The sequence below is a fragment of the Colias eurytheme genome, chromosome 1 (genome assembly GCF_061535395.1).
Source record: "Colias eurytheme isolate Ceu_HAF_F1 chromosome 1, ilColEury1 Martin Lab GWU primary, whole genome shotgun sequence".
In the NCBI taxonomy this organism is placed as follows: Eukaryota; Metazoa; Arthropoda; class Insecta; order Lepidoptera; family Pieridae; genus Colias; species Colias eurytheme.
The window spans coordinates 5,720,161-5,741,795 of NC_142980.1; the positions used below are offsets into that span (position 1 = coordinate 5,720,161).

Below are 21,635 nucleotides of genomic sequence, written 5' to 3' on the forward strand. Positions count from 1 at the left end.
CACAAAATAAGCTATAATTTACACAAAAACGACGACTCTACTCAATGACGTCAAAATCGTGATAAAAAGCGACATAAAAGATGTAACGTGTTAGCTCCCATTTGTATCTAAAAATTGGCAATTTGATACAATAAAAAAAGAATAAACTTTTAAGACCCCTTCAATTTACGTCAACCAATAATTACATGCATAGATAACATGGTGCATTTGAGCGGAAGAGTTGTTTAATTTAAAACAAACAGTCATTTTAGCTGGATCTGAGAAGCGGAACTAAGTATTGTCATAAATTGTCTTAAGATTGTCTATCAGAGATGCAGCGAGCGTCAGGTACATTTATTATTACTACGGTTTTCCGCAATCGTCCCTTGCATATTTTTATCTTAAGATAACATCTGCCCGCTTTGCACGAGTCTAATTAAGTTCTAGAATGCCATGGACCTTTTAATGTTCGTCATTAAAAGGTCCGTAAACGTACGTAAAATGTGTCCGGAGGTACAATGGAACTTTTGTGATGTGTACTTTATATAATGTACGGTGTACGGTGTACAAATTTGCAAGCAAGGTGTGAACGCGAGGATGCTACCTCCTGTCTTATCGCCTCAGTCCCTTGTCCTTTTAGAAAAAAGAAAGTTAGTGAACCTTACTGCCATAATAGTATTTAGTTATTAAGAATAACGTTCCTTTTATATATTAAATAGATAAATACTCAAAATTTACTGGAAGGTTGCAACTTAATCTCTATTGAATAGCGAAACCTCGCATTGAATTTATGTTAAATTAAACTGTTGTAAAAATAAACAAATACGGGCATCGTCAAATAATGACCTAGCCTTTTCTAAACTTCAAATATCTGACCTCTAAATTAGCGGAAATCAATACCTTTGGATTCACCTTAAAATTTGAGGAAATTGAATAATTTGCATTCATTAATGTTTTGCTACAAATACTAACTAACACTACATTCATTGGCAAGAATAGGCCATCTATTTAGAACTAAAACTTCGTTGTACATATAAAAAATATTTCTAAATAAGTGTAAACTATATTTTACGGTATCAAGATAGATGAAACCTCTAAAACGTGCGAAGAAAACACTTGAAACTTTGCCAATTGAAACAGCACGAATACCTATATACCCATTTTATTGTTGTACTTTCCCTGTATATCCTATTCTTTACTGATCCTGGTCAGACAGTTTATGTGTATCCACTATCCGTGAAAACAATAATTAACTAACGATGATCAGATTTTTGAAGTTAAACTTCTTTAGGCGCGTTGAAATTAAAATTCCATCGCGTCGCGTCATGGCAATACCGTCACGTCATAGAGTAAGGCGACTATTTTAGTATCTTTGAATCTTGCTAAAGAAGTTTCAGTTCTGACACGCGTGCTCGGCACACACGTTATTTTTTTAGGAAGGTAAACGTGCACGCGAGAAGCAAAATATGTCTCATACAACAATTACTTATTAACTATTGATATGTTTCTTTATGATGTTACCATTTGGACAACTCTTCAGGACTACGATACATCGTTGTTTTCTATCTGTTTGTTGTACATGATATAGTAAACTAAAATTAGGTACGGATATGGTATCTTTGGCACCGTCCGCTGTTTCAGTGGCTGAATATGAAAATATTTTGAAAGTATGAACTTTATATACTACTTTGAAATCTGATAAATATAGGGTATTTTTAAATTCCATGTTGATATGACGCTAACTACCTACCACTTAAAAAACGTATATTTATGAACAATTATTATCAATTAAACTAATTAACATCAGGATAAACTAGCAAGAAATATTTATTTATGAATCGCAATGTAAATAGTCCTCGTTAAATAATTAATATAATATATAATGATATCATGGAACATAATATATATATGGAACTTAATTTTCGAGTTCATAAGTTAATGTCAATATTATGAATAGTTTTAGTATTGTTTAAATTGAGATTAAAATTATCTCTTAGCATATTTAGATCTTATATATAAAATTCTCGTGTCACAATGTTAGTCTGTATACTCCTCCGAAACGGGTGGACCGATTCTCATGAAATTTTCTGTGCATATCGGGTAAGTCTGAGAATCGGCCAACATCTATTTTTCATATGTACCACGGGCGAAGCCGGGGCGGACCGCTAGTATAAGTATATAATTATAAAGGATCATAAGATTTATTCATAAGTCATTTCTTACTACTAACACTGGGTAAATAGGTTTGTTACTGCACACTATAGCAAACATTTCTAAAATTTTTAAATTTCGATCAATCTAGTTTTTTTAACGAAACTCTAGGTACTGTATTGAAAAACTGATCACTTCATGCTTTGTTGCGAAAGATTTCATTTCGTGGACACAATAACAAGATCTTGAACACAATACGCAAACTAATAGGTAGTCAATCAAATTCGGTTGGATTTTATTATGATTTATACACGTAAAATTTAAAACCGACGTCAGTAAGCCGTGTGTAAGACTCGTATTATATTGAAATGATGACTAATAAAATTCATGTTTTTTAATGCGCAGCAGACATCGAAAGACCCAATAATTATGTAGTTTTTTAGTGATATTTACAAAAATCTGAACAAAATATTTATTCGTCTAAGAAACTTGTAGCGACGCGGACGTAGCAACGGATAAAATTGAGTAACGTAGCGCATTCGTTGTTGCATTAATAAGCTTTTTTGGTTCCATTTAAATCGCTTTAAATATTCTGTTTCAGACCATGTCCATTTTGAGGCAAAAATAAATATAATAGGTACTCTATTATTGTATGTTCTTAGATTTTATTATTAAATCATTAGAATTCAAACTGTATATTGTGATTGAGATTAAAGAATCACTAAAAATTTGTCAAATGTTTCAAATACTCTTAAAACCAGCATATGTTACTATCCCGATATGAGGACCTTCTATATGGCATTGTGTGAGCTTAAATAACATGTATTCATATAAAACGAAATAAAAACTTGCTGTGAACATTTATAAACCACCTTATAAAGAATTTAACGCGAGAATTCAACACATTCTCTGATGGACATAAGAAAAACTTAATTTGCACACACTGGCGAATACTATCTGACAAGACGTCAACATAACTGAATGGATGACGTCATTTTAAAGCTCGATCCGGTTGATTGAAATAAATCAACTTCTGACCTTGAAAATGAGCGCAGTGCCAAAGACCGACCTTATCAAAACCATCGATAGAAACATCACGTTCAATACATATTTATTAGCAATTTAGTGTGCCGTATTCATCCAGGCGCCAATCACTGTAAGCTCCTTATGAAATTATCAATCATCCATCAAATCAACTTAGGCTTCATTCGCCATTCATCGATTGTCTTGTTCAGACCGACCTTATTCGTTTCGTCTTGTCGTAAACTAAATAAATAAGCAGCGCACAATTTCTTTAAATATAGTTTTTAAAATTTAATCAACCATATTTAGGTATTCCAAATTGTACTTAACTAACTTGTAAATACTAAAATAAGAATTTAAATTGCCATATTTGTAAACTTAGATTTATTGTAAATTGTTTGCGGAATCTGTAAATGTTAATGTATTCAGAGCGAATGATCTCTTATTATTTGATTAAATTATGCAAAACCAAACGAGATGCAGATTAAGGAAAAACTGTGAAAAGCAGTCAATGATATCAAGATTATAATAACGTTGGTAACGTGCGTTATTTCTACGAACGTAGATTGTAGATCACGTAAAAATAAACTATTATTAGTGATAGTGTAGTTTAAAGTTTTCATGGAGAATTTAGTATTTTCAACATATTTCTAATTATAGATGACAAATATTTTACATAGAAGAGCATTATATTATGGACTATGTATCTAGTTATTATAAAAATGGGACTTGTATATTTTATTCAATAATGTATTTAGTCTAGGAATTATACTATAGAGACTTTAAGAATAACACTAACCTCTCATAACTCTATTCTTTACTAACCGTTACACCCTTTTATTTACACCCCATATGCATTATTTTCTTATAAGTGTATTGCAAAGCGAATGTAGCATCTCTAGCACTGCGAATGGCCGACATATAGAGCAGAGAACTGATGGGTGTCTTCTTCTTGTAGCTCAAGGTCTGGCCTGCCATTCCCCTGGTCCCCGCCACGTCTTCGCGGGGCTTCCAACACGCACACGGGCCGATAACAACGTAGTATGTACCATTATTTCTTATTGGACATCACGGTTAGATTAAAAAAACATTCAATATTATGTTAACTCTGATTTAAACTACGAACTTGTAGATTGTTTTGAGGAAACCGCAAATGCTTTTAATCTTTTCGATTCAAGCCACATGTATTGCTTGCCAAAATAAATCAAGCGCAGGTATCGTTAAAACAATGTGACATTCTTATCCATTGTGAAGCTTTTATTCTTAGCACAAAAAGATCAAAAAAAGATACAAACATATTTTTTGATGGAGTACGTATAAAGTAATATGATCACTTATAAATTTTCTTCGCTTTTAACAAGTGTAAATTCGTAAATTATTAATTCAGTACAATAGTTCATTTGTATGTCAAGTATTTTATATGTGTTTTTATTTCATAACATACATTTTATACATGCAAATACTGTTTTTCTTCCTAAAATTGATAAACGCAACAACAAGGCCGTTCTCTCTGTGGTGATAGTAGGCTTTCGGTTTAAATTTAACGCGTCACTTGATAAGGGAAGGTTTTGAGTTCTACATAAAATATCTTACATCATGTTTTCACAACGTTCTCCAATATAGGTTAAGACAGTGTGGAAATACTCCAACTGTATTGTAATACTACCGATAACATTGAACGTTGCTGGTAAAATGACGTAGGTACACAATTTTTTAAAAACATTATCGGTTCAGAAAGTTTACAATACATCACCCCCAAACGGTTCGTTAGAAACTGAAATAAAGAAAGGATTCACTGTGTTTTATAAATCGTGATAAAACACAAAATTGGATTAATGAGTTATCTATTTATCATAATAAATTAATTAATTACAATAATCATCGATTGAAACCACGATAAGGTTTTCGACGATATGAGCACACTCGCAAAGACACACAAGATACACAAACGCTTTCTACTCTTAACGTATCAAAGAAATAAACACAAGGCAATTACCTTCCAAGTTCATTGAATCGCAACTAAGTCGAATGGTACGGTGGGCGTTCCCTTGCAATGGTAAACTCTAAAATAGTAACTACGCTATAGGAAATCATTACGAGACTATGGCGATACTTTTATAATATAATACATACATATACGATGACGTTGGTTTTTCAGGAAGAGTGATCGACTCGTTATCCTCGGCAAAAATGTTATAAAAAGCATGCCAGGTTAATTTATTCCGGTCGTACTTACGTACACGTTGATGTGTTTGTATGTACATTGATTAGTGGCAAAACCGTCACGGTCTCGCTGATATATTTCGATACGCTAGTCGTTACTCAAATATTATATTTTCTCTTGAAATTTCAGTTGACTGGCGATGGAGGCTGTATTACAAATTTAAATTATGGTATGTGTAGTATGTCACACCAATAGTTTTGAAAATTGAGTACATTTTTAACTGGATTAAACTAAATTCGAACCAAATTTTTACATTACCTATTGGAACAACCATTACTTATACTGTATACATATTTACCGTCTTAAAAGTGAATGGTTAGAAATTAATTACTTATTATGAACATCGATAAAGCAATTTAAAAAAAAATAAAATGCCCGTGTTGCTTAAATAATGGAAAAAGCAACATTAAATTAAACACATTATTTATCGTGAGGCGATAGGCGATTATCAGGGCTCATTTACAAAAGTAATTAAATGCAAGCGATAGCATTGAAAAACGAAAAATAATTATTCGCCAAATTAAATGGATTCAGTAATTTATGCGCATTTGTGTACTGTGAATAACTGATCAAATTTTTTTCAAATAAAGTACATACAATTAAATTGTACAGGTATAATATGTACAATATTCGTCGCGTCTTTTTTACTCAATTACACATTTAACTCTGCTAAATAAGACGGTCGATTCGAAAAACTACTTCGAGAAAAGAAAAAATAAAGAAAACTTAACCCTTGTTAATATAGAGTGTGGTAGAGAGAAACTATATCAAACATAACATTTATTAATGAACAATATTTCAATGCAGTAATGATTATAGACTAGATTTATTATTATCTACTTATCTATTTTAATCACATCATTTAAATATGAAACTAATAAAAGAAGAATAACTATAAAAACATCAAATTACCAGGCGTACAACATATCCGTACGTACGTACATTTCCGTATTAATATTAAAATATTAATTTTACATTACTTACGTAATCATCCGTCCTACCTTACATTTAGTATTTACCTATTAAAACAATTCTTAATAAGTCTCGAGAGTCTTGACCATATAAATCTAGATTATCGTCATATTATCATTCAAATTACATCATTACCATTAAAAATAATGTATTCCTTATTGTAGTCTGAGTTAAAAACGATTAAACAATTATTTATTGAGTATTACTTGTAAATATTACGGTTTTGTCGACATCTAATGCTATGTTTGTTTTTATTTAGTTATACGTTTAAAAGCGATCGGTAGGTGTAATGGATTACGAAGGAACCGTTGTTAATATTTATTATATTGACTATCGTCACAGTGACGTAGTTCGATTAACGCTTTCGAAACACATGAATAAACTTTGCAATAATAATAATAGTTGAGAAAACGGAAAACAGGCTCCATCTGATTTCGCTTCTTTATTTTAACGCATTCGTGTTGATAACATTAAATTCGTATAATTTATCAAGAATTCAAAATAGTTGAACGAGGCGCTCTAACGGAGGTTATAGGCGATTAGTAAAATTAAATTTTGCGGAAATACTCTTTTATTATTGGCAATCAAATTTTAATTTAATATTCCAGTCAAGTTGAAGGTTAGATATAAATAATTGTTTGTGTAATTATCCTTGATACACAACAAATATGGAAATCAAATTACCGTTTTCCATATATAACGTTAAAAATATTTGCTTTATTTAATTTAATATTGTATAATAAGATATGGATTAGAAAGAGACAGTTTGAAATTTATAACCAAGGGGTTGACTATAACAACATAAGTCTACAATTTAATTATTTGTTGTTTAAATTAACTGATCTGAAGATTAGTATGTAGCTAAATGGACATAATATGAATGTTCCTATACTACGGAATTCAACGCGCACCTCGCTACATAAGAATTGTTTCAATGTTGCATAATGACTTATTGTATAATTCAATTTAAATAAAAAAACAAATGAATACTAATTATTTGATAGATATTGAATAAATTATAATATTTTAAGTTAAATGTTGGTTTAAATTATACAATGATATGATATCAGAATTTTTGTTGGGTGCCTACGGGTAATTTAAAAACCTGACTTAAGTAATGAAAATAAAATTGAGAGATATGCTACTTATTTTATTTATAATTATTTATTCACAATATTTAACCCCAATAATATTCGTCGTGTGTAACAGTAAATTTTGTTTATCTTCAAGATTAGGCAAGCGTTGCTTATAAACACGTGCAATAAGGCGAGGTCGCACACACTGCTGATAGTGTTTCTTTTATTATAACAATATTAAACCTGTAAAACCATCTCTGAAATCACGTGTTCACCAAAAATATACATCAACACAAAAACACTTTAATGATTTTCATAATAATAAATAGTTACAAAATGCTTTAATTAAATTAATACTTAAAATACATGTTTATCTGCACTGCAATCATGTAATACAAACTCTTTATTTTAACCACCAGTTTATAATTAAAAATCTGGTTTGCCTACGTCTCCACTTCGCTGCAAATTATATCTTTTGAAAGTTAATTAGTAAGTAATAAAAATTCTTCGTCGAATTAAATGGTTTTGACAATATCGCCGATCTATTTGCAAAATACTCGTCCGATAGTGGCACGTGTTTATAATGTTGCAAGTACCAAATTTGCATGAGTGTGACGGAGTTACGAATTTCGTTAACCGGTCGTACACGGCTAGTTCTGCGAAGGAGACGACCTTGTGTTCGCGAATAATTATCGGCAGTAAGAGTGGGACTCTGCGACTTTAGTCGACAACGCGGAGAAAGGATGGTGGCTCGGTATTAAGGTCCCCGAGCTCGTCTCATGTGAAGACTTTCCAGTTAGCTGTTAGGTGTCCGGTCGTCTTCCATTGAACCGATTCGAACGCGATATCGAGCGCTCGCCGTGGACATTCCATCGAACCGCTGCGAGTTTTATAGGTCTTAAGGCTTTCGTAAACACACCATTTGTGGTTACTTTCACTGCGTACTGTGCGTTGACAGTTTTCCTCTTACGTAGTTTTTCGTCATAAATCGTGTATTTGTTTGAAAAATTGTGTACGTTTTTAAGAAAATTACGTGCGCCGCAAAGAAAAGGCACTCGAAATGTAATAATGGTTAAATAGCCGTGAAGAAATGTCTCGTCGCTCAGGGCTCGGAGGAAACTAGTCTAACGAGTCCTAGCTGGCTGGCTCCACGCTCATGTATTTAAAGAACGTCAAGAAAGTATTACGAGTAAAAATAGATTGCTAAGAGTGTACTTACTTAGTAAGGAATAGATATCGTCCTGGCCACTGGCACTTATAAATAACTAAGCTAGTAAACTTAGAGATATTAATGGAAATTCTATTTTAAGCCACTGTTCAGGTGTTATTAACCCTTTACTAGTTGAGAGTTTAAACGCACATAATCGAGGTGAGACCAAGTGGAAATTGTATTTTACCTATTCGAGAATTGTGTATAATTTCCGAAATAGTGTATTATGAATAAATTCCTTAAATTTGTGCATTTTACGAGGTATATAAGCTGTGGTATTACAATTTCTTCATCAGATTGACGGCGCGACTAATTAGCGTGTGGAATTTGAGCAGTGCAATGATTTTGCGGCTTCTGAGTTATTTCCAACTTGATTATAGTAATAATCTTACTTGAATCAATATTATTTCTGACAGTTTCACCTGTGAACTGCCACAGACTGTTAACTGATTCTATTGGTCTTACAAATTGTGTCTTACGGCTCTGGGATCTTACTCTATATCTAGGCATATCCTGTATAGAATTTCAATGTACGTACTATACCGTCTAATAAACATAAAGGATAATAGAATAAGAATAGAAGATGTTTTTTCTAAAGAATTGTTACATATCTATACTTAGGGCGCGTTCCCACTATGTCGTAACGACTAATTTATCGTTCGACGACTGTCGTCTCTACCTGTTCCCATTATAACGATTGTTTGTCGTCAACATTTTTTATCGTTTAGCGACTGTCGTATCTAGCTGTTCCCATTGGATCGCGACGACATTTTATCGTTTCCTGGCAGTCGCTTTGTCGTTTACACATCATCAGCAAGCTACAAATCTAGTCGCCTCTGCGTTCGCTTGGTGATTACTAGTGCGTTTACTCTCCTGAGTTCAATGGACGTCATAGAGTTGCCGTCCACGATTTTTTTTCGTTTTACGACTGTCGTGCTTGCCGTTCCCACTGTCACGACAAAGTGTCGTCACTGCAAAAACTGTCGTAGACGACAGTAAATTGTGTCGTTCTAAATGTGAACACCTCCATTTAAACATATAAGCCACGACACTTAAAACTACACGATTATCTGTCGTCACGACACGGTGGGAACGCGCCCTTAGTCATTTGTCATGCTCCGATTTAACAGATTTACACAACGCATAAACACTGTATATTTCCATTACAATATGAGACTTGACTTTTATTTATTTAACTATCCAACAATATGATTATTCCCTCATTATCATATTACATCTAGTACGTTGATGCACAATAATTATGTAACATCACATAAATGCAATTCAAGTAACCTCGACCCATTAAATATTGTTCGGAATGAATCGTGACGCTGTATCTGATATTTATTAGCCAGTTGCTACATTGCAGCGGTTATATCTATACTATATAATATTATAAAGCTGAAGTTTGTTTGTTTGTTTGAACGCACTAATCTCAGAAACTACTGGTCTTATTGCACGCCTCATAAGCGAAGCGTTGAGGTGGGTACTACTGTCGCTTCGCGCAAAACATCTGATTTTTCAAACTTAAAATGTCTTTATATATCATACATTGCACTTGTAAGATAATACATACACACACATATTAAGAAAAAACACTATTTTTAACGTTCATGATATTTTTGATGTCATTTTTGTTATTTAAACTAGTTAAAAAACAGTTTAAAAAAGTTCTGTCTTGGACGTCCGTGTGTCTGTATGTGCGGATCCTTTTTCTTGTTAACACGATAGCTACCGAAATACTTTACTAATCGAGTCTTTTTTTTTCTCTTACGCTTGAGTATGCTCAGGAATAGAACCCTTTCATTTTTCAGGGTCTGATTCGATGTGGTTTAATTGTTATTAAATAAACAAAAATAATAATTAATAAATATTTATTAAAAAAAAATTATGAGGCGTGCACTTTTGGATTTTCCAAATTATTTGGAAATTCTTTCGGTGTTAGATAGCCTTTATCGAGGAAGGCTATAGGCTATATATCATCACGCTCAGACCAACAGGAGTGAAGTAATGCGGGTAAAACCGCGGAGCACAGCTAGTCAGTAGATATACTGTATACAGTATACTCACTAGTCACTAGGAAGGATTTGTTATTCGCAATCGCAATTTCCAAGTGTCAAAGGTACTAACTCAAATCGAACGTTTATTATTCATCTTGTAATCCAACAGACTTCTAGAACGTTTGTGTATATTATATAACAATTAGGTACCACCGGTTCTGAAAGCAGTTTTATTAAGAAGAACCTATAAAGTCGAGGTATGATTCATTTAACAATAAAATATAAGAATGTAACGATAAAACTTGAATATGTATTATCGTAGTGTATAAAAATAATAACAATTCCTTAGTCCTGTTTTATGGGTGGTTTTACATATATATGGTTAATTTAACAGATTTTACCTTGCGGGTATAATATAATTTATGCCGGCGATTTTTTCTTCACATAACTTTTCAATATAGAATAATCATTTTATTTAGGCTTTTTGGAAAATTATACAAAAAAAGTATACAATTATTGAATAAGCATGTTCAGTAACTTGTTATAGTAACTTCCTCATATGCAATAGTAAACAATGTCATTGGGTCCGTTATATTGACAATGCAAAAAGTTTGTTTTACTATTATCGTCAAAAGTAGGTGCCTAGGTTTCTCTTTCGTGTGAATTGATAATAAAGTATGCAAATATATATTTTACTGTGTTATGAATATAAAACTGGTGTTTGTTTAGTGGATTGTGTAAATTTTATCACGACACATATTTAAATATACACATTTATAAATAACGTTTTATTCTTGTTCAAATTCTAAATATTAATATTGTATTTAGGACTATTATTTGCGTGAGAGAATCAAATTAAATTATTTTTTAGAATACAAAAACTCAAAATCAATAACAATATGAAAAACACTTATTACCAATATAAAAAATAATTTGGAAAATCCAAAAGTGCACGCCTCATAATTTTTTTTTAATAAATATTTATTAATTATTATTTTTGTTTATTTAATAACAATTAAACCACATCGAATCAGACCCTGAAAAATGAAAGGGTTCTATTCCTGAGCATACTCAAGCGTAAGAGAAAAAAAAAAGACTCGATTAGTAAAGTATTTCGGTCGCTATCGTGTTAACAAGAAAAAGGAACCGCACATACAGACACACGGACGTCCAAGACAGAACTTTTTTAAACTGTTTTTTAACTAGTTTAAATAACAAAAATGACATCAAAAATATCATGAACGTTAAAAATAGTGTTTTTTCTTAATATGTGTGTGTATGTATTATCTTACAAGTGCAATGTATGATACATAAAGACATTTTAAGTTTGAAAAATCAGATGTTTTGCGCGAAGTGACAGTAGTACCCACCTCAACGCTTCGCTTATGAGGCGTGCAATACGCATCTAAATTAGACACAGCGCTAAAATAAAATTGTACCTATATAGTATATATGTACCTACTTATTAGTCCCTAATTCGTTAAAACTTGGCGTATTATATTAATCATGGACGTGGGAGTAAAGATAAAAAACACCAGATCGTTACACGTTGAAATACCTAATTTAGCGGTTTCAATGGATGACTCTTCATTTTTTTCTCTATTTTTTATCCACACGCAATTATTTCACGAGTATTACAATAGGTGCTTCAAAGCAACCTCTGATTACAATGTACTAAAAAAATGTATCCGTCTTTGATTTATTGCATATTTTGTTGTCGTATACGTTGGAACATAACAATTGAAATAAAGTATTGTTTTGTTAAATTATTGTTTTCTGTGGCTTCAGGGATTAAATGTTAACCAGGCAGAGTACGTTTGATGATTAGCTTTATGCTTATTGGATATTTGCTTAGATGCTTATTGGAATTATATTTACTCCCATCTTAATATTTTGCACTTTACATGAATGATGTCAAGCATTGATAAAGACCTTTTATTAATTTTACTTAGTAATACATAATATTAATATATGTATGTAATTAATTAAATTACGTAATGTTCAATGTATTTACTATTTAGTGATTTGTCTACGCCGTAGAACCATCTCCCACGTGCAAATAATACTACGTAGGTATTACGTCGATTTCTTTTCATTACAATTTCAACTTCTCGTCACTAATTAATTATTTTTCTCGCAAACAATTAAACATTTATTTTATTTCTAACAGACACCGGTTAACATTTTAAAACAATTACCTATCAATAACAAGATCAGTTTTATTTCCTTATATAATAACATTACGGGTTTACGACCGTAGACTACATTATCATTCTACCGAGAAAATTGTATATCAGTAAGCGTAATGTATTCACAGAATTTAATCATGTCACAAAAGAATTGAATCTAAGTGAAATCAATTAGTTCTCATAAAGTGTAAAGTAAGCCCTTCACACATGTTTGTTGAGTCCTTGATTGTTACAAATATAAATTAAACTCATCGGGATCAATGACTCGTTAGGAACCGACTTTATCCCGATTAACCGTATTGCATTAGATTTATTTAGCTGTAACTGGCTGGGACCGGCTGGCTAATTGTTCCGAGGCTTAGTGGAATTACTCGTAGCATGAGAGAAGCCGCGAGATGGAACCTATCAAAGTCAATTCAAGCATTTAGTCGTTCAACTAGACTTTTAGAATTCATGTTGTTGTCACAATAAAGTATTTTTGGTTCGATGGTTTGGTTCTAGATTAGCGGGTCGGCAAATTTGGAGTCGTTCATACAAAAGTTATTTACAAATAAAAACAAGTTACAAACACGCTGTTTACTATTTAATTGTCACGTGACGACCTATATAGTAAACAGAAACTAAAAATAAAGGCTTATAGTTCTTTTGTTATGTGAAATGTTAATATATGACATTTAACATCGACGCACGTTGCATAAATATGTATAGGTAACCTATGTGAACATTAATAATTTGAGACAGCCACTTTCTCAGAGAAGCCTACAACAAAGTCTGAACATACTAATTATATTTTATTTCGATTAATATGATTGAAATGATGTAAAATAAAAACCCGATAGGCACTTAAAGCAAAAACAATACAATTCGAAGCAAGCATTCAATTAACATTCGTGAAATCACGCTCATTGTTACATCGAGATAATGTTACTTTAAAATTATTAAAAAAGGCTAAGAACGAATAAGGTCATTCAATCGTACCTACTAAGCTGTAAAGTCTATTTTTAGCCTGTAAACAATACAGACACTCCTTAAGATTCCGCGAGGCTTGCTCTCCGCGTCCCGTTAAGCTTAGCGAATAACAAATTATTGCCAAAGCCGTTTGTGCATTCTAACTACTTATATATGTGTTAATTTCATATTTATATTGATATTTAATATCGTAATCGCCCGGATTGTATGTGGCGCTATTTAATTAATTTTCCAAAATGGCAGCCTGATTTTGAAAATAACTATTTGAATTATGATTTGAATGAAATGAATGAAATGAAAATTCTTTATTGCTTATAAATAGATACAAATGCAAAAGCACACAACACATAATATAAAGCAAGCAAAAGGCGGCCTTATCGCTAGGCAGCGATCTCTGCCAGGCAACCCTTAAAATATAGGAAAAACACAAAAGCAAAAAGTGGGTGAGCAAAAACAAGGCAATGCGAAAAGGAAAATTAAATAAAATATTCTATTAAGACACATAATACGTTATATTTAAATACACTATCTAAACATATATAAATAAAAAATAAAATATATATATATAAATATAAACAATATATATATAATATATATTATAAATATATATATAATAAAAAATACATAAAAAATAAATAAATATCATGATAAAGTACATCAAATAAAATAATTACATAGTTTAATATATTTATAATATAGGTATACTGTATATGTCATAATTATACGTACATATAGAATAGGTATAAATATAAGCTGAACACATCTAGTTTAAGTAATTTAAGTAACAAAATTATATAACTAACGAGACAGCTAAATTAGAACTAAGAAAGAGACATGAAATGATGTTTTACTAAAATTTTAAAAGAATTTAAGTTTTGGGCTCGTCTGACATTTATGGGAAGAGAATTCCACAATTGAACTGCACGAACAGCAAATGAGTTGTGGAAGAACTTAGTATTGTGGGCCGGCATAAAAAGCAAGAGATTAGTGGAGGAGCGCAATGAGTTTACATATTTGAATTTCTCTCGAAGATAGCTTGGAGCTTTTGGATCAAACAACACACAGTACAGGAGATGAAGGATATGGGAGTTACGCCGCAGTCGGATAGGGAGCCATTGCAGCTTCTTTCGGTATTCAGAAACGTGATCATATTTTCTTAACCCAAATATAAATCGGATGCAGAAGTTTTGGAGTCTCTCAAGCCTATCCAACTGGGCTTCAGAAAGGTCAAGGTAGGAGACATCGGCGTAGTCGAGGTGGGATAGAAGAAGGGAATGAGCAAGCGCTAACTTTGTTGGAATGGGCAGAAGATTCCGTAGACGCCGCAAAGCACCTGCGGAAGCAAACAATTTCCTACTTACATTATTCAATTGAACATCCCAGGATAGTGTTTGATCGATGTATATGCCAAGATCTTTGACTTGTTTACTGTAGGGTATTAGAGTACCGCATAAACTGACCGGAGGAAGCGAAGCCCAGTCAACCTTCGCGATTACCGATGGGCTACCAACAATGATGACCTGCGTTTTTGATGGATTAACTTTCAAACCGAATTGGTTACTCCACTGAAGGACTGAACTCAGATCATTATTCATTGTTTGGATGGCATTCGGCAACTCAGCTAGGGTTGACTGGGTATAGATTTGAACGTCGTCGGCATACATGTGGTAGAGAGAAGTTAAGGATTTTGAGATAGAATTGATGAAAATGGCGAAAAGGAGTGGAGACAAAACGCCACCTTGAGGAACTCCAGCTCGAATATCACACCATGACGAGGATACGTCATCACTGTGAATCCTTTGCTGACGTCCATATAAATAACTATGAAACCAATCAATACTAGTTGGAGATATGTTAAGGGAACGAAGCAGACTCACAAGGACATCGAAATCAACAGAGCTGAAAGCGTTACTAAAATCCAGCAACGTAAGCAATGTGAGCTGCTTGTTGTCCATGCCAAGTCTAATGTCATCAGTGACTTTAGTGAGAGCAGTAGTCGTACCATGACCTGGACGAAAACCGGACTGGAGAGGATTCAGCAAGTTATTTTTATTGAGAAAGGTGTTTAATTGGTGATGTACTAACTTTTCGAGGACTTTGGACAGGAATGGTAAAATGGAGATAGGACGGAAATCGGCAAAAGAGGAAGGGTTGCGTTTTTTCGGAAGAGGAATAATTTTAGCCTTTTTCCAAGAAGTGGGAAAGGTACCAGAGGAAACGGAATGGTTAAGAATATGGGTAATGACAGGAACAACTACATCGAGGATAGGAAGGATCATGCTACGACTTATGCAATCACTCCCGACGGCATTAGATGACAAAGACATAATATTCTTCTTAACATCACTACTAGAAAATTGATTAAGACAGAACGGAGGAAAATTAGGAGTGATTTGAATCTTGCAAAACATAAAATATTTTACAACATTTTAAGTGCAATATTGTAGAAGATATCGGTAATATTCGGGAACCGCATTTTGACTTTAATTAATAAGAAATGTACCTAGTACCTACCTAGGTACTTGGCAAATGGCAAATTTTATAATTATTACAAGACTCATTGACGCATGCTAACTTATTAAATTACAAAATTAATTTATTGTAAAGGCGAGTGCTAACGAGATGCTAAGTTGAAAGAAGTTGGTACACTTTTTTCACCAAGTCACTGACATACAACCTTACTCAACTCAGAAAAGAACCCGGAACTTCATATCATCCAGATAAAAGCGGTTAAACTAGAATATTTTTATACCCGCATACTTTTGACTCGCGCGTCAAGTTTTTTCTTTTTTGTTTTTGCTCGGTAAAATTAACGCTAGAGACTATTGACCAATTACTTTAATAGTTCCAAATTGTTTTAATTCGCAGAAAATATACCAATTTTGCAACCAGTCCTACAAAATACGATACAGAGTTTAAAAGAATGTTGCGTTGAATTGGTCACTAATTGTTCTACCTATACGAAAGTATAGGTATAACATAATTACTATTTTTAATTAGAAATAATTGCATAACTTTAGCCAACCGTCACTTAATACCATTACGCTCTGACAAATAACAAGTCACACCTATCTATTAAATAATGAAAATCTATTCTTTTGTAACGAATCGAACGATCATAGCAAATACTTAATATATTTATATCTCTTATATAACAAAATTAGTCAAACAAATAGATGTTAAGAAAAAACGGATCCATAGTTAGCACATGACGTTATTTCAAAAAAACAATGTTCCAATAGCGAAATAACTTCAAATTAATCCTATCTTATTTAATAGATGCTTTATATGGCGTGCTATTAATAGTTGACATGATTAAAAATAAAAATAAATGAGTTACATATTATGTCCTAACGAGACCAGTGTTAGAAGACACAGTTTTTGTGAGCTAAGCAATAACGGTCAATGAATGTTGCGTGTAGATATTAATTATTATAAAGAACTTGAGGGACGCTGTATTTTTTCATCAATTAAAATTGTAAATGTAGAGATGTCGTGTCTCTGTACGTTTATCGATTTAAATTATCACTATTGATGATTATAATATCACAAAGATTGTTATGAATTCAACCTCCATAATAATAAGCATCTTATAAACAAAAAATCATGAAGACGGGTCATGACCATTCTCTTACGCTTTATTACTCAGCATTTCACACGCCGATAATATGTTGCCTTTTTTAACTTTAAATTATTCATAAATGCTGGAGGTACTTAATTAAGCTATGATTTAAACTATACATATTTTAAAGTACTGGATATATTTCAAGATAGCATGAACTATGGTTTGTATGTTATTTTAATTTACACATGCGCTTGTATCCCGAGTCTTTGTAACTTATTTTAATTAAACAATATGTTTGTAAATTATAGCTTATACAATTACCAAGCTTCACAATTTTACTGCAACGTGTCCACTTATATCTTAGAGTCTATGAATGCTTAATGAGATGCTATTTATTAAAGATTGCTGATAAAATAATTTAGTGTCAGCATCGTGTCTTGCTGACCTAGTCTGCACGAAGTTTATAATAAATAATACTTATAGTTAACTCTATAATAAATTTACATAATGTAATACTGTCACACCGCCCGAAACGATACACTTACCTACTTTGAATGTCATTATTTACATAAATTCCTGCTTGTATAATTTAATGACCTATACTTATCGAAGTTAGACAATTAAGTCGTTATTTGATAATTGATAGACCTAAATATATTTGCATTCTGTTGTTATTGTCTTAATAATAAGGTTAACGTAGCTATGATATTCTCCTTCATAACAATGTACGAATGTTATTTTTTTTTAATTTGGTGGTCATGTAGGTAAATAAGGATTTTTTTGCATTCGTTTTTTAATCTCTCACAAAAACACATTTTGTACATACCTGACGAAGCATTTGATGAATTCAATCACTACATAGTATAAAACAAAGTCGCTTTCCCTGTCCCTATGTCCCTATGTCCCTTTGTACGCTTAAATCTTTGAAACTACGCAACGGATTTTGATGCGTTTTTTTAAATAGATAGAGTGATTCAAGAGGAAGGTTTATATGTATAATAACATCCATTAAATAGTGGAAAAGTACTGTTATTTTTGAGGTTTCTAATGTGATGTCGTAAAAAATTACATCTTTTCCGCTTACATTGCAAACGCAGGCTGAACCCTACGAGTTTTATCAAAATAATGTACTAAGTATTATACACATTGAAAAGGTCTACAGAAAAGTCCGCGATGGTATATGTCTATCTCTTATGGATAACCCACAATAACATTTTTTTGTCATTTACTTTTTACGACAAATAATGGCTAATTTTCGAAGCGATTTTAACCAATACAGCATTAATCCTTAACCAATTAAATACCTTGAATACATTGTTCATTTAATATAGATCTATATGGCCCTGTACACCGTATGATTTAAGTGAATATTTTCGAAGATATTACAGATTTAAAAATTGCGGGACGTAGCGTTTGCGGCGGTACCGGCCGGTCGCCCGGCTATCTATTTTATATATACCCGTGCGAAGCTGGAGCGGGCCGCTATGTTTTTATATACAACGTTCACAGTTTTTCTGTAGTGTATTTAGTATCAGCAATCAGCATTGCACCCGTGCGAAGCCGGGGCGGGTCGCTAGTTAATTATAAAAGAACGCAATCCCATTAAAATAAATATTTCACATATTGTGTCATTATATTTTGATAAGTTTTTGCGCACATTTTCTGGCTAGCATTGATTTAATTGAGGTTTTTATTCTGTTATTTCCGGATAGACAAAGCTTGTTTACGGAGCTTCTTTATGGGCCTTGACTTCGGATGAGTGTTTATTCATCTATTAGTTTTATAACTGAATACATGCTTAAAACTTATGCTTCCACGTACTAACATTTAAAAAATATCTTTGAATGTTCGAATACTGAATTATAACCTGACTTTGACCTAATTGGGTCTGGTCTTAAATACATCATTACTTGAGCCGAGGACAATACTTTACCAATATCGGTCATGAAGCCGCAAAACAAAAATTTAAAGCACATGCGAATAATATTCGTGATGTATACCAATTGAATGCCCATGGAAGTAATTTGTCATATTACCATATCCACATTTGTCAGTCACAAATCGCTCGGTTGTAATAGCCCATTACCCTGTTTATTTACATGGTTGATAGTAAGTTTTAAACGGTACTTATGTAAAAATTATAATTATAATTCCTCACTCATAAATAGTATGAATCTATTTAAACATACGAGGGATGTCATTTAAATACTCCATCGCTGTTAAAAGTAAATACGCTATCGATTTTTGCTTTTGCGTAAATATTTAATTATCGTAGAATAAAAACTTTTTGTCCAATACCCTAGTATTATTACAGCTCGGTGTGATTATTTTGGCAGCGTGTTAATGTATGCACTCTGAAAGGACAAATTATTGAAAAACGTTTGTATTTACTCGTCGTGGAGGTCAACAGCTAATCTGCCAAGTGAAGGCTGTACAGTGTGATAATGGATGCGACTGCTTGTAGCTTTTTGTGTTTATTTAAGCGATAAACGTGTTGATGGTCCTTTTAATTTGATAATTAAAAGAAAGGCCAACGCCAACGCCGAAATTGTTATCATGTAGGTAACTAAAATTTAAAATTTTATAACAGAATCAGAATTTATGATATTATTTTTAACGAACTAGATGTTTGAGTATAATTAACATTGATGGCAGGGGTTATCTAGATGTGTATTGTTGTTCACATACATTTGGTTTACGGATTGACATTAGGACAACAGAGTAAGAGACTCATGGCGTTGACTGAAAAAACCAGCACATTACCGTATTGCAAATTTGACAGAGTGACCTTGCTCGGCTCATTACCCAACGATGACGGGGTTGCTGGCACAGGAAGTGAAGATAGCTATGATACCGTGGGAGAATTATTCAATAGGCTTACTTATTTGTTTGTTTAGTCACGGCAACTACCCGAATTGTGGTAATTTCCTGCGAGCGATTATTACGAGAATTATCTACCTTATTTGTAGGGATATGAATTATTGTGAGGCCGTTTAAAACCTCAAAACGTTATATAAATATAGACAGATACTAAAATTCAGGCAAATGCGTTCAGTAGTTCTTCTGCTAAAGCGCAACTAACATCGCATTCTAATCCAAATAAACTTTATGAATGTTTTTCTCTACAAATCGCGTATCTTGGATAGTGTATTAAAATAAAACAAGGATGAATGATTTTATCGCAAATTTGATTATATTAATAAAAATATAACAAAAAATTTTATTATAATATATTTTTTGTTATATTTTAATGTTTAAGGCGTTACCCGGCAATTTCGACTATGTTCAACCTCTATAAAGTCTGGTACAACATAAAGCACAATACCGAAAAAAATATATAAAATAGGATGGTCTTTGATCTTTAATTGCTCGCGAGGACTTTTTTCCAAAGTTAATAGATTTCTAGAAAAAAAATGTGCCGTGGTCATCGATTTTTCCGCAAATACTCTATAAACTTCGTAACCTGCTGACTTAGAGCTCTGAAAATTTTATGTTTAATAAATTATCAGTTACACAACAGTCCCTGACGAGGATATTTTGTTTCACTGATTAGTATCTTTTTAAATACAAAATGCGAGGAAAAAAGAAGGTGCAGTGGGAGAGGTTTGAGATCCGTCAAGTATGGTCAAGGTTATTAGCGCATGTATAAGCCTTAATAGGCAAGATCATCAAAGGCACTACTTTTATGCATTATGTGGTCAGCTAGCACTGTTTCCATTTAATAATACGAAATAATTCATATATGTGCATTTGCAATTATACTTCCTTGTGTTACATAAAGTATTGTACATATTTCCTAGAGAACAATGAAAATACAAGTCTTGTGTTATCTTCAAAGCACTGGTCATTATTCTGATCAACGAGGATTATGTGGACCGAGCCATATTTAGTCTCCATTGTGTTGATTGCCGGTATAAACAAGCAATTATATCTCATACATAATAACATACGCGTTCTTACCCCTTTAAATGTCTCAAAACTACGTCTCTTTCAGCGCATCGTTTAATTCATAGCAGTTACAATATTCATTAAAATTGTTACATAACAAAGTAAAAAACCTATAGACCCAAGAACGCACCCAAGTCAGATTACTTGCAAGTGATTGCGTTCCCCAATGTACCTATTGTATACTTTCTATTAAGCGACCGAAGCGAAGGATTTAGTCCAATTTACAGCTCAGATCAAGACAAGAACAACATAAAGAACAAGAGTCGTATACTCCGTAGCCAGTATTCCATCCGTGTTTACACAGGCCGTATAAACAAAATAGACAAAAC

At 32.6% G+C, this 21,635-nt stretch overlaps 1 protein-coding gene across 2 annotated transcripts in view; it reads left to right on the forward strand.

Annotated features, from left to right (window-relative positions):
* The window catches only part of LOC149911001 (UNC93-like protein), a 56,839-nt gene that overhangs the window by 25,043 nt on the left and 10,161 nt on the right, over positions 1 to 21,635 (forward strand). The window contains exon 2 of one of the 2 annotated variants that reach the window (XM_090101793.1): positions 4,112 to 4,194. The exons of the other annotated variant lie outside the window; for it this stretch is intronic. The gene's annotated coding sequence lies outside the window, so the exon portion shown is untranslated. The remainder of the gene's footprint in view (positions 1 to 4,111; positions 4,195 to 21,635) is intronic. 2 annotated transcript variants of the gene reach the window in all.